At 41.7% G+C, this 15,189-nt stretch overlaps 1 protein-coding gene across 8 annotated transcripts in view; it reads right to left on the bottom strand.

Annotated features, from left to right (window-relative positions):
• slc1a1 (solute carrier family 1 member 1) overlaps positions 1-15,189 on the bottom strand; it is a 188,203-nt gene that overhangs the window by 124,495 nt on the left and 48,519 nt on the right. The window contains exon 1 of one of the 8 annotated variants that reach the window (XM_073072557.1): positions 1,133-1,224. The exons of the other annotated variants lie outside the window; for them this stretch is intronic. The gene's annotated coding sequence lies outside the window, so the exon portion shown is untranslated. Of the gene's footprint in view, positions 1-1,132; positions 1,225-15,189 lie in introns of those variants that run through there. 8 annotated transcript variants of the gene reach the window in all.

Genomic DNA, 15,189 nt, shown 5'->3' with positions numbered 1-15,189 from the left:
GTACAGAAGAATCCTCAGTGCAGAAGATGGCCACTTAATTTATTCCGTGATCTCATCCTGGAAGTTTCAATGTGCACTGATGAGCATGATCATTTCTTTATTGTCTTCCTTTGCATGGTTACACTGGTGCAAAATCAGAATGTTCTACATCCAATAACCAGCTTCAATGTCCTTAAAACATCAATAAATGTCACATTGTTTAAGAAAGTATTGTACAATTGTCATTAGAAAATATTGCCTTGTTAGTTTCCAAAGCATATCTCTTCAGTGGCTTCCCATTGTGAACCATCTTTCAGTGATCGTTACTGCTGAAAGATACAGATAAACAGGCTATTTCTGAGATGGTATTAAATAACTACTACCCCTATTCTATTACCCCTGAAAGGAGTGCAAAGCCCAACAATCCCTCTCATGGATTAAGACACCTCCACTGCTTTACCCCCTTCACAGTATTTTTCAATAATACGACATACGTAGTCATTTCTAGAAATGCTGTGCTTCGCAGAAATGTGACCAATAAGTTCACACATGAAAAGGTTGGCGGGGCACAAAATTGACCAACTAATCACCATTAACTGTGCAGCCAACGAGAAAATGGAAAGTTGCAAATTCAAAATATGCCTATATTTTTTCATGAGGAATACAATTAAACACATCCTCTCTACAGCAACCAAATAGGAATGAGTTAACTGTACTTTGGTTTCTTTTAGATAAGAATTCATATCCAGGCCTTAAACTGCAAGGAGCAAAGACAGCCCTTTGACAGGAACAAGAAAGATGCTTTGTCCAATGATTAATAAAGATCCGGAAGGAGATTGAATGCATTTAATTGAAGTGAAAATGGAAGTTGTAATTTATTGTTAGTGAAGAAGCATTTTGATTCAATTGTAAATTCGGCATAGAAGGTATTTCAAATTACTGCATTTCAGAATCTTCTATTTCAGCTGTCTATAGCAGTTAGTACCTTCCAAGAGAGTGGCATATTAATTTTAACAGCACAGTTGAGGTTATTTTCTGACTTTGAGGTCATGAATGGGACACAAATCTGTTGGGAATCAATACAGGCAATCTGATCCTTGAAACCTGATTTGTAAATAAAAAATAATGAGTGTTAATTAAGCTGATTACTGACTAGAATGATGCTGACGAGTGTCCGTGGATCACGCATACTCTCATTTCCCCACTTGCTGCAGGATGACATGGTGGCTGGCCTCTGTGGCACAGTAATCATCATCAGCTTCAGAGATTATCCCTCATAATGGCAACCTTCAATTAAAAAAAAGAATGTCCAGATATAAGGGAGCTATGAAATTAGAAGATAACCGACCTTTTTTTCAAGAACTCATCACATAGATCAGGCCTGGTTCCCCATTTTAAATCAGTTTACCATACTGCATCTAGACTCGCAGCCCAGGGGGTTAACAACTTTCCTTCAACTATCTGATATCAAGGAACCATTGTTGTAGCAGTTATATATTATGTTTCAAAGGAACAATGAGAAGACAGATCATGGAAATTTAGACATTGTGTCAGAGCTCCAAGCTATAGTAACTGCATTCCTTTTAAAATTAATTACGATATTAAAGACCACAAGCGTATTATTAGGAAATTGACTAAGGAAATTGAACAGAAGATCGTGCACAATGAATATGCTTTATTCTTTTAGAAAGTAAGTGGTTATGCAACTTTTGGAGTTGGTGGGCAGGAAGATCAGTGTTCAGTTCATTGATATCTAGCGTACATGCTACTACGTAGAAGGAAAGTTTCAGCCTTCCTGGTCTATGCGAGTTACCAGCAGGGCAATACAATGGCTCGAGCCTCCTTATGTTGTTCCATATGGTTCTGAAACTTATTGTCTCTCACATGCCTACCAACTGTCCCATTTGATTCTATTGCCATTAAACTACCGTAGATTCCGGACTACAGAGCGCACCTGATTAAAAGCCGCTGGCTCTAATTTTAGAAATAAAATCAATTTTTTAATTGTAAAGGCCGCACCGGATTTTAGGCCGCACCGGATTTTCGGCCGCAGGTGTCCCACGTTGTAATATGAGATATTTACACAGAAAGATATTACACGTGAGGATTTTTTAACTTTTAATTAAATCCATATGGTAACAAAAACAAATACATATTGCAAATGCTTTTTTTCGAACCGTGCCCGTAACGCGGCTACTTTTAAATACGTTGCGTATACTTCTTTACTGAACAACATTCCAATATCTCCTAACGACTGGTAAAAAATATATATACTACAGCCTACCAGGAAAAGTTATTGATCACCTTTAACTTAAAAGCAGCGTTCGCTCAGATCCAAAGCCACTCGCGTAATGCGCTCCCTCCCTCCGTCCCGTTTCATCGCAAACCGGCATTTTCCCACAAGACACCGCGAAACCGGGTGTGACGTCATAGCATCCCGCGATGTAGTACAGAAAACAAATATAGTTAAAACTCTTCTAACTTTAACTAGAAAATGAATTACTAAGCGAAAATATTATAAACTAAGTATGCCATAAGGCAGCACAATGCTTCGAGTGTTTTCCATGTTGATGAGGGTGAGTACAAATGACTGATTTACAATAATTTAATTGTGAAAGTGCGCTTGATTTATCGTACAATTTCATTGGACCTCTGTGAACTACTCATCAATTTTATTGGTCTACTGTTATGAGGCAAAATGTTTACGAGGCGGCATGAAAAAAATCATGCATTAGCCGCTTCGGATTAAAGGCCGCAAAGTTCAAAGCTGTTCAAAATGTGGGAAAAAAGTAGCGGCTTAAAATCCGGAATCTACGGTATGTAGGGTGATTTACAGTAGCTGAATAATCTGCCAGCATGTCTTTGGAAGTGGAAGGTCAACAGAGCACCCAGAGGAAACCTGTACTGATAACAAGCCCCACACAGTTAGCACTGAGGTCTGCTAAAATTCTGGTTCCCGGAGGCATAAGGCAGGGGTGCCGACAGTTTGCAGTTTAATCTTCTTTCTCTCTTTTGAGTAGGGATTGGATATGTGTATTGAAATGTGTAGGTGAGACCGAATTCGCAGCATACATCCAGTGGCCTCTGTATTAGCTACCTGATTAAGTGTCCGTTGAACGTTTTTTCATGGTCTCCTACTGTAGCCCATCCAAATCAAGGTTCAACGGGCTGTGCATTCAGAGATGAGTTGAATTGTGTTGTGAGTTGTGCATTCAGAACTTGAGAAACTGAGTTACAGAGAAAGGTTGAATAGGTTAGGACTTTATTCCCTGGAGCGTAGACGAATGAGGGGAGATTTGACAGAGGTTCCGGGGTGTATAAAATTATTATGGATATAGGTAGAGTGAATGCAAACAGGCTTTTTCCACTGAGGCTAGGGGAGAACAAAACCAGAGGACATGGGTTAAGGGTGAAGGGGGAAAAGTTTAAAGGGAACATTGGGGGGGCTTCTTCACACAGAGAGTGGGGGGAGTGTGGAATGAGCAGCCAGGTGAAGTGGTAAATGCGGGCTCACTTTTAACATTTAAGAAAAACTTGGACAGGTACATGGATGAGAGGTGTATGGAGGGATATGGACTAGGTGCAGGTCAGTGGAACTAGGCAGAAAAATGGTTTGGCACAGCCAAGAAGGGCCAAAAGGCCTGTTTCTGTGCTGTAATGTTCTATGTTTCTATGGTTCTATGCTTTTCTTCACACCACTTTTGTAACACATAATTATTTGAGTTACTATTGCCTTTCTGCTTGCTTGAAACAATCTGGACATCCCCTCTCTCAATTAGCCAGGTGTTTTCACCCACAGAAACTGCCACTCACTGGGATTTTTTTATTTTTTTATTCACACCATTCTCTGTAAACTCTAGAGACTGTTGTGTGTGAAAATACCAGGAGATCAGCAATTTCTGAGGTAACCAAACCACCCTGTACTGGGGTAACAGTCCTTCCACATAGTTACCACTGTTCCCTCCAAGATGCAGGAGTGTGTGACAGTGTAGTAACTGAAATACTCCTGTGCACACACAGCCTTTGGATAATTTTCTTTTATTAAAGTCCTGTGCATTTTTCAGCTGTGTAAAACTTTCCTGCTGAGAGCAATGGTTGGTCCACGCTCTGAAAAAAATTAGAAGGAATGTTGGAAGTCACTTAGATCATATTTCTTCCCCATTCTGATGTTTGGTCTGAACAACAACTGAACCTCCTGACCATGTCTGCAAGCTTTTATGCATTGATTTGGTGCCATAGCATTAGCCAATTAGGTATTTGCATTAACAGCCAGGTGTACCTAATAAAGTGGCCACTGAGTTATCCCTGAGAACTCTATAATGACTGCATGATGACAAAATGACTCACAGATCAAGCAAATTTCATCAGATTGAATATAACAGAGGGATATAGAAACATAGAAAACCTAAAGCACAATACACAATACTGTGTCAAACATGTACTTACTTTTATGAATTACTTCAGGTTACCCATAGCCTTCTATTTTTCTATGTACCTATTCAGGAGACTCTTAAAAGACCCTATTGTATCCGTCTCCACCACTGTCGCCGGCAGCCCATTCTACGCACTCACCACTCTCTGCATAAAAAACTTACTCCTGACATCCCCTCTGTACCTATTTCCAAGCACATTGAAACTGTGCCCTCTTATGTTAGCCATATCAGCCCTGGGAAAAAGCCTCTGACTATCCACACAATCAATGCCTCTCATCATCTTATACATGTCTATCAGGTCACCTCTCATCCTTTGTCGTTCCAAGGACAAAAGGCTAAAATCACTCAACCTATTCTCATAGGGCATCCTTGTAAATCTCCTCTGCACCCTTTCTATAGTTTCCACATCCTTACTGTAGTGAGGCGACCAGAACTGAGCACAGAACTCCAAGTGGGATCTGACCAGGGTCCTATATAGCTGTAACATTACCTCTCAGCTCTTGAATTGAATCCCATGGTTGATGAAGGCCAATACACTGTATACCTTCTTAACCACACATTCAACCTATGCAACAGCTTTGAGTGTCCTATGGACTCAGACCCCAAGATCCCTCTGATCCTCCAAACTGCCAAGAGCCTTACTATTAATACTATATTCTGCCATCATATTTGACCTACCAAAATGGACCACTTCACACTTATCTGGGTTGAACTCCATCCGCCACTTCTCAACCCAGTTTTGCATCCTATCAATGTAACGCTGTAACCTCGGACAGCCCTCCACACTATCCAAAACACCCCCAATCTTTGTGTCATCAGCAAATTTACTAACCCACCCCTCCACTTCCTCATCCAGGTCATTTATAAAAATCACAAAGAGAAGGGCACCTGGAACAGATCCCTGAGGCACTCCACTGGTCACCAAACTCAATGCAGAATATGACCCGTCTATGACAACTCTTTGCCTTCTGTGTGCAAGCCAGTTCTGGATCCACAAAGCAATGTCCCCTTGGATCCCATGCCTCCTTCTCAATAAGCCTCGTATGGGGTACCTTATCAATTGCCTTGCTGAAATCCATTTACACTACACCTACTGCTCTACCTTCATCAATGTGTTTAGTTACATCCTCAAAAAAATTAATATGTTTGGGATGGCATTTGTTGTACATCTCCAGTTTTCTGAGAAGCATACTGTAGGTAGAGCAATCCCAGAAGAGGCTTCTCAGTAGACTGTGAGCTGAGTGCTGTGTCTTTGACTTGACCTTTCAAGAATCTTGTCCTCAGATATTATTCATGAAACAGTTGGCTTCCTTGTAAAGGAAGACCATGGCAAATTCATGCAAGTGGTGTGAGCGCTATAAGAATAGTAAAGGACATTGCATGGAAGAACACACTAAAATGGATCATATTGGACAGTCCAGACAAAGTCTACATAATAATGCACCACTCCATACATCATTATATTTTGTAGAAAAAGGTCTGGAGATGAAGGTTTATGTCAGTTGTTCAACTGGCCACGTAGAAAAATGAAGTTCAAGGAGTCATTGATTTTATTTCATTCTATGCATGCGGAAGTTTTAAGGAAATTACATCTCAAGTTAGGCTGAGAAAAACTGAAAATGAACCACAATTCCCTCTTTTGAGTGCTCGAGGTAAGGATCCAAGGATCTGTTACAGCAGAAATTTAGCAATGTGTTCCTCACAGGGGCCATGAAGGGATCTGAAGACTGCAGGACTGACCAGTGACTCTACACTCAATGCTGAACTGCAACCTGCTGCCAAGATGTGGCAGGCCCAGAAGGTAGGTCTGGCTTTGTCTAAACATTCCATGCCCAAACAATGGGGACAGCAGGGGTTGTTTCAGGCCTAATTACACAGTAAGGTTCCACCACAAGTAACACACTGAATGCATCATTGACCTGTTGACAGACCAGCTAAGGACTGAGGTTCACCCAGGAGATGGTGAACGGAAGTCACATGTGAGATCCAGGGTATCGCAGACGCGTACAACATGTGTAACTTCCATCAAGGATGGCCTACAGACTCTACCCAACTGGACAAAACCACCTCAATTCAGAAGACAATTCTCTGCTCTTCAGAGAAGAGACTACTAACCTTCATCACTAGAAAGAGCAGTTTAGACACCTCATGAGTCTACTGGGTTGGAGGAGACATATCAAGGTATTCTGTAATTTCATTAGTGATCCACCGGATGAAAAACAATGAAGTCTACAGGCTGGACGACACAGTTGTATTGGTCTATCAAGCAAGTGTCTTCTAACCCATGGCACAATTCCTTCAGTTCACCCATTCATCCTCCACCTCTGGGATGAAGAAGAGACTCCCAATGATCTCAAGAATAACGTTATCTGATAAAGCCTGAGTGGGGAGAGAGCATGAGCATTCGAGGAGTATGCTGAGAGGCTTCCATGCAAATTCAATGCAATGGGTCAGCTGCCAGTCGGTCCACCACCACGTGAGACACATTTACTGGGTTAGGTAACATCATTGTTGGAATACATGAACAGTCCACCATGTACTGCGTCTTGCCACCAATGATGAGACCTGACCAAACTTCCTGGTACATGCACTCATCCGGCACAAATATCAGGTTGACATATTGTTGCCATATCCGAATCAGGTCCATTAGCACTGACGGACGTATGTTGTGAAATTTGTTTTTTATTGTGGTAGCAGTACAATGCAAGATATAAGATTACTATAAATTACAAAAATACAAAATGCAAAATGAGAAAATAACAAGGTGGTGTTCATGAGTTCATGCACCATTCAGAAATCTGACAGCAGAGGGGAAGAAGCTGTTCTTAAAACATTGACTCTGGGCCTTCCTGCACCTGTACCTCCTCCCCTACGGTAGCAATGCAAAGAGGACATGCCCCAGATGGTGCAGGTCTTTCATGGAGCACCCACTACTTGAAGATGTCCTTGTTGGCAGGAAGGGTGGTGCCCATGATGAAACAGGCTGACTGTACAACCCTCTGCAGTCTCGTATGATTTTGTGTATTGGAGGCTCCGTACCAGGCTGTGATGCGACCAGCTGGAATGCTTACTACCGTACTGTCGAAATTTGCAAGGCTCTTTGGTGACATTCCAAATCCCGTCAAACTCCTAATGAAGTAGAGCCATTGGCACGCCTTCTTCATGATTGCATCAACGTGTTGGGCCCAGGGAGATGGTGATGGCCAGGAATTTTTAGCTGCTCCCATTTTCTCCACTGATCCCTCAAATGAGGAGGTGTGTGTTTTCCCGACGTCTTCCTGAAGTTCAGAATCAATTCTTGGTCGGGCAGGCAGATGCCAAGTGCAAGGTTGTTGTTGCAACGCCACTGTATCTCATCCCTGTAAGCATGTCCATCAATGGCAAGATGTACAAGCTGACCACCCAGAATGATGTAGCTTTTGAGGAATTTAGACTTGCTACCCACCACAGAGAACAGCTATTCTGGATCGTTACATAAACAGCAATGATCTTGATCTCAGATCAAATAAGTTGCCAGACATTTGACTAATAGGCTAGAAGGGACAAACAGCTGACAAAGAGTGTAGAGGAATGTGAACAATGTTAAGAACATCAGCACATCCCCTCAACCCATTGCCACAGACGGAACAACCAATATTTGTGGATACTTATGGATTTTGCTCACATGGAGATGCATTGTCATTCTCTCTAGGCATTGTACTTTGCAATCACCAGTCCAAATGAATGAGTTTGTGTGAAATTCATGGTATAACATCTTTCACTCAAACTGATGTAGTAAGAAACATGACAAAAAATAATGGTATAAAGAACACCGTAAGTAAAAACTATGTACTAAGGGAAACATGCCTTTGTGTAAGATCCTGCCATCTGCTGGTGGCACTTCAATGCAAACTGAGTTGAATTATTTGCTTTCAGAAAAATTATTATTATTTTAAATGAGGAAATGTTACTTTTCAGCTTTTTTTGTAATATTGGGCTAAATTTTATTTATATATTTAACGTATGTGTTATAATGTGAACCAAGTCACTGGAGAGACACTGAAGCTAGTGGATCTAGAAGTGTTTTATTCAACAAAGATGAGCAGCAGGCATCAGACACGAGACACTCTTGGAGGAAGAGACCTCCTGACCCAGTATTACATGACATTTCTGTATGCTAAAGGTCAAAGGTAACAAGAGGACAATTCTATACTTACAATGTGCCTGCAATGCTTCCTTTCAGTTACATACAGTTTTCACACACCTCCTTCTTTGCACCCACACTCCAGATACCCAAAATGAATGTTAATCAGCATTGTCTGGTTTGCAGTCAACTCCAGTCCACAGCTTCAGGAAAACTATTGCTCAGGGCTGCATTTTAAATTCAATCTATAATCCACATTCATGTCTGAAGATTGGGTGCTGGTGAAATTAATATTTGCTAAGTACCTGAATGCCAGAATATGCCCTAACATATGTATAACACTTAAATTAAGAGAGATGAGATAACTTGCAGGCAGACTTTGAATCCCTGTGGAACTTTTCTTGAAGCCCCATTGTCATCAATGCCCTCTAATATCGAGTACACAAACTGAAAGAATATTACACAGATTTGCACGTGCTGTAGTGTTGTTTTACTCAGCATCTGAGTACATCGAACAGAATCATAAGGGAAAAGGGATATGTTTTCTTCCAAATGCAGAGGCTTATTAGAATATAGGATATCTGAACCAGAGATGAGGATAGCAAAATCTATAACAGCTTACGAAAGGAAGATGGGTAAATACTTGAACAAGGAATAGATTGAGGTGCTTAGTAAAAAGAAATAAAGAAATGGATCTCAGGGAAAAGCTCTCATGGAGAGTTGGTGTAGCAGTAATTGAACAAAGGTAATCTTCAGCACTGCAAATAATCGACTAAGAAATGCGGCTCAATCCTATATCTGTTCCCGGGGGTAAAAGGATGTAAGGATAAGAGTTCAGATATTAGAGCACATTGTTTGATACCCAGGTTATGCTGGACATGGATCAATAAACATATATAGATGATAATGAAAACGTGGTTGTGTACTGCCTAAATATGTGAATCACCAACATACACCTGTCTCTAGGACCCAATTGGCACATGTACATGACCTATCTATTTGTACCATATGTCAGCCATTCTGTTCCGTATACTTTAAAGTGACCAATGTAACACTGCTCCTCAGAGTTTACGCACTGCATATAAACATTTGACAATATTAGGATTGTTTATTGAACTTCACAGGAATGTCACTACAGTGCTGTCACATCAGCAACCAGGAATTGTCATTCGAGGAGGCCAAGTCATTCCTCTCCCTTGGATAAAAAAACTGCTGGTCGGAAGAGAATTCTGAAAGTGATTGGTGCGGGGATTTCGTATACCTTATTTTTTTATTATTTTCTCCTGATTCCACCTCTACTTACATTTCTACATCACAAACTGCAGGCAATTTTTACTCAGCTCAATCTCGAAACGCTGATTTGACACCCGCACTGCCAAATTGGATCTTTATGCTCCAGCTGGTGCCCTTCTTAACCTTGTATAGCTGAGCACACATTCAGCAGTCTCTTTAAAGGGATCAGTTAAAGGATGTCATGATTACTGCCCCTCAGTTCCAGAGTCCTGGGTACAATCCTGACTTCTGGTGCTGTCTGTGTGGAGTCTGCATGTTCTTCCTATGACTACATGGGTTTTCCTGGGTGTTCCATTTTCAGCCATATCACAAAGTTGGTTACTGTATAGTTATCACGGGTTTACACGTGTAGCAGGATAATCAGGGTGAAATTAATGGTATAAATTTGAAATGGGAATGAGCTTTCTCTCAGAGCCAACATTGACCTGATGGGTCAAATGGCCTCCTTCACCAGTCCTGATGAAGGGTCTGATCCCGAAATGGTGACTCTTCATTCCTTTCCATAGATGCTGCCTGACTTGCTGAGTTGCTCCAGCATTTTGCATGTGTTACTCTGGATTTCCAGCATCTGCAGAACCTCTTGTGTTTATGGCCTCCTTCTATGTTGTATCAACATGAAATTTGTTGTTTAATGCTGGGGTGAAGGAGAAAATTTAGGGAGAGGGGAAGAAGTTAGCCATTTTCTGGCTGGATTATCGATGCTTATATATATCCAAATGCTTAAACAGTAAATGGAATTCCAGTTCCTCATTCATCACCAGTCTCACACTTTACCTTTAATGTCACAAACAAAAATTTAAAAAGCACACCAAAGATAAATGTTACCGCCTTATTGTCATACCTGAATTGGCCACCAGAGGGAGGCAGAGATGACAAGGCCAACTCCTTCCTGCTTTCCTGCCTATTAAGCTAATGATTATTTCATTGTTATCATCTGCACCTTGTTTGTAGCCTTAGAGAAGTTCCTTGTCCCTTTATTTCTTTGCTTAGTCTTTGAATCATCTTTTGTAAGTGAAGTTTTGCCTTAGTTGTGGGAAGATCTTGTTTCTAAAACTCTTGGTTAATGTGTTTTTTGATTTTTGCCTTGAGTTTTTTGGATCCCCTGCCTGTACCTTACCTGCTAAGAAATCCAGTAAAGGCTTGTTGGATTTTTTCCCCCTCAAATTTTGTATGGCTTGTCTTTTCAATTGGGTTCACCACTATTCAGTGTGAGGGTAGTTAAGCCTGAATGAGTTACCTAATCACCTATAAATCAAACCCTGGTGGAGCCAACTGGATACTTGGTGCATTGTTTAGTGTGTGACTTCAATATTCACTCACTTAATCTAATATTGATCTTCAGTGTCACCATAAATGGCTCAAACACGGCTGAGGAAATACCAGGTAGACCAGTGGAATGGGCTGGGCCATCAAGGGATTGGGGAGCATTATTTTTAAAAAGGATGCCCAATCTAACAGTGGGTTGAGTCATTGTGCGTCTCAAGCTGTCTGAGTACATAACAGCCCTGCTCCTTCAGTCAAATTTTTACCCTGTTATGAACACTTGCTCTGGGCATATCTGGAGTTGAGGAAAAGGATATTTTGTTTTCCAATAATGTTGATAGTGACAGTGATTTCAGTGCCCCTGTTGCTAATGCTTCAAAGAATGATGATTTAAATTGTATCAGTAAGATAGAGTATCTGTCTCCCAACCTAAGGGAGGGAAATGCTCTTTTATCTATGGAGGTGGTGCTGCGATATTTTTAGGCTTGTGGAAAGCCCTTGTTAGTTGGTGAGGTTATGGACTGTAGGCCGTGTGGCACATGGCAGCAGTGGCCTTTCCGATCTGGTGCTACTTTAATTTAGTATTTAATTTAATTTTAATTAAATTTAATTTTAAGGCACAATTAGCATTTAGGGCAATGGATAACAGAATGACTACCTACCATCGCCAGATACTGCTACAGTACAGAGATTGCCCAAAAACGAACCTTTAGGAAAATCTGCTAGTTAGATTAAGTGACCTCGGCTTGCTGAGAGAAACAGGCCTGCAGTCCTTGGAGTCGCCTGATGCCGGTGGCCAGAGGTGGGGCCAGCATAAGCGGTGTGCGAGGAAGTGGAAGCGAGGCGAGCGGGCAGGAGTCTGTGCCAGGAAAAAGCAAGTCCTAGCTGGCCTACTCTCAAATGAACATTATATTGACTACATCTGTGGCAATGAAATACTCGGCAGGAGTATGGAAATGGACGGAATCCCGGGTGCTGTCATTCAGCTGATCAGTTATGTAACATCGGACTACTAACCTACTGACCTCTGCTGTGCCTATTGTCTTGTTTATTATTTATTGTAACACCTGCACTGTTCTGTGTACTTTATGCAGTCCTGGGTAGGTCTGTCGTTTAGTGTAGCTTTTGTGTTGGTTTACATAGTTCAGTGTAGTTTTTGTATTGTTCATGTAGCACCATGGTCCTGAAAAACATTGTTTCATTTTTACTGTGTACTGTACCAGCAGTTATGGTTGAAATGACAATAAAAGTGACTTGACTTGGATCCCAATAGATAGATCAAGAGTGTGAAAACTAAGAAATGTCTTTTTTAACTCTAATGTTACAAGGAGGTTCATGGCTAGGAGTGTTCTTAGGAGAACTCTAGACATTAAAAAGTATGGTAGATAATTCAAGGAATGAATGGGAGATTCTGAGGTGGGGTGTCACATTAATATACAACAGATAAACCAATGTCTAGATAGCTTCATAAGATATCTCAATACCTCTGGAAAAATTGGCTTTGCAGTAACTGTCCAGCCTAGCTGATCTGTCTCCAACAGCAGAAGCACTAGCGCAGAGACAGGATCACAAAAGAAACTTCAGATTTGTGTTCCAGAGGGCAGCTGCCACGGCGGAGAGAGTGCCTCTCTGCTGGACTGTCGTCTGCTTCTTTGAAAGGCGATATCCACAATCTTGATGGAAGTTACATGGGCAGTAAGCTGATTTTTGTGTGATGGAGGTCTAAGGTTCCAGTGCAACAGCCAAGCACCAGTGGTTTCTGCCTCTGATCATTTCATATCAGAGAATGTAGGCAACCTGAAATTCTTCCTCCACAAAACAGAAGAAAAACACCAATGAATGAATGACAGGAAAACTTTAGAACTTCAAAGCCACCCCTTCCCCCACCCTCTATGTACAAGCATCAGCACACTCCCCTCCCCCTTACAACCACCCACCATGCAAGGAATTGTAAAGTCACCCTTCCCCTTTCTCTTCTCTCCCCCCCCCCCCACCAGAGAGCATGATCTAGAGTCCATCAGTCACCAGAATTTGACATGCCACGGATTCCTTCCCTAATGAGGGAGAGGGGTATCTCTCCTACCACAGTGAGAGAGACTAACAGATCGTTGTTTCGATAATAAAACGTGCAGCATTGCTTACTTCAACAAAAGGGGTACACTGCTGTCTGTTCTGATCTCCCATGACACCTCATTCAGTGACACCAGCGAGCAATCGGTTCATCCGAAGGGCCACACCCCAAAGGTGCGCACGTTCCAGGCAGCTCCAGGAGATATCGAAAATGCTAGGCCGCCTGGTGAGCTCCTAGAGTGGGACCCTGCTGCTGTGAAGAGCAGCAGTTTGAGTGCAGCTGTAGATCATGGACCTGACAGGAGCCCAACCACCTTGGAAAGGAAGATAGATACTTTATTGATCCTAAAGGAAATTAGTGTCACAGTAGCATTGCAAGTGCACATATACAAATATTAGAAGAGTAGTCTGAAAGAATAAAGTTACCGCAAACAATCTAACAGGAAGGGGGTCATCACTTCCCCAGGTATAAGTTGACTCGTTATAGAGCCAAATGGCAGAGGGTAAGAATGAAGAGACATTGGAGAGACAAATTAAACTGTTTTGTCAATGGAGTGTGAGAAGTCACCAGCTTTAGTTCCTCTCTCTTGTGAAGTAAGGTGAGAAATTGGTGAAAAATGTTATATTTAGTTCCATAAGTGCATAACTACTTCCTTTTTGGAAAGAATGAACTACAATCTTTGTATAAAGCCTGCTGCAAGACTGTACTGAATCTCTCCATGATCCTGCAATATGTTACTGAGGATTTTGGGAATCATTGCAATGGATGAAACATTTGCAATGGTGCATATTCATCGGTCTTTTGAGTTCTGTAAACAGAGGGGTGTTCACCCTTCAGAGAACCTACTGTTTCTCTGCCCTGACACTAGACAACTCGTTCTTAGCGAGACATTGCATGAAGACACTCCCTCTCAGTAGCCTTAACACGAAATTATGTGAAAGGCCACGTGTCTACAATTGAGTAATATTATCTCCATCGTTAGTTTCTTTTTTCTTCCCCCACCATCTACCTTGCTGATTTGCAGTTCCTGGATATCTGAAAGTAAGACAGTACAGAGGTGAGGTAGTAAAGGATGGTGGGTGGAAGTATGAGTGCAATATTTAAACCATTTGTAGCTTTTTTTTAAAAAAACATGCCTTATAGAATCATAAAGCAGAGAAGCAGACCCCTTGGCCCACTGTGATCATACTGGCCATCAAATAATTGGGGCAGCCCAGAAGCATAATGTCATTCCAGCACCAGAGACCCAGATTCAATTCCATAAGGAGATTGTCCTTTCTCCCTGTGACTGATTTCATCCCACCCCCCGGGTGCTCCGGTTTCCTCCTGCATTCCGAAGACGTACCGGCTGGTAGGATAATTAGTCCCATTGGTGTAAGCGGGTGGTATGGGCTTGAAGGATCGGCTGCCCTAACAGTTTCTCTAAGTGAAGGACTTATTCCATTTGTCAGCTCTTGGACTGTAACTGACTACACCACTTCAGAATATCTGGCTCTGCAGCACCTCCAGGAAGTCTCTTCCTCTGACTGAAAAGATTCTTTCTTGGCCCCTCTAGATCTCCTCCCCTTGCCTTTGGCCACAGACGCCTCGGTCAGGAGGAAATATCTCCCTCTGTGTTTCATGTGTTGCTCATAATTTTCTATTCGTCAATGAGATCCTTGCTCAGCCTTCTCCACACCAAGGGAAATAATCCCAATGTATTTAATCTCTTCCCAAAGATGAAACAATCCATCCCAGACAATACTCTAGTGAATCTCTTCTTCATTTTCTCCATTGCAAACAATCCTCCTCATAGCGTGGAAACCAAATCTCCCGCAATACTTCGTCTCTGGTCTAATTAATGTTTTACACAGTTGGACCATGGCTCTTGCATACTATACCCAGCTAATAAAGGCAAATGTCCCATATGCCTGCTTAATCACATTTACTGGGATATGTATACCAAGCTATGTATACTATGCTGCGCAGTACTGCCTATATTCAGACCTTACTAATACTCTCAAAAGTCATGCTTTCACATTTTTCTG

This window comes from Hemitrygon akajei, chromosome 2, assembly GCF_048418815.1.
Source record: "Hemitrygon akajei chromosome 2, sHemAka1.3, whole genome shotgun sequence".
NCBI lineage: Eukaryota > Metazoa > Chordata > Chondrichthyes > Myliobatiformes > Dasyatidae > Hemitrygon > Hemitrygon akajei.
This window is presented reverse-complemented; position numbering and strand designations above follow the sequence as displayed.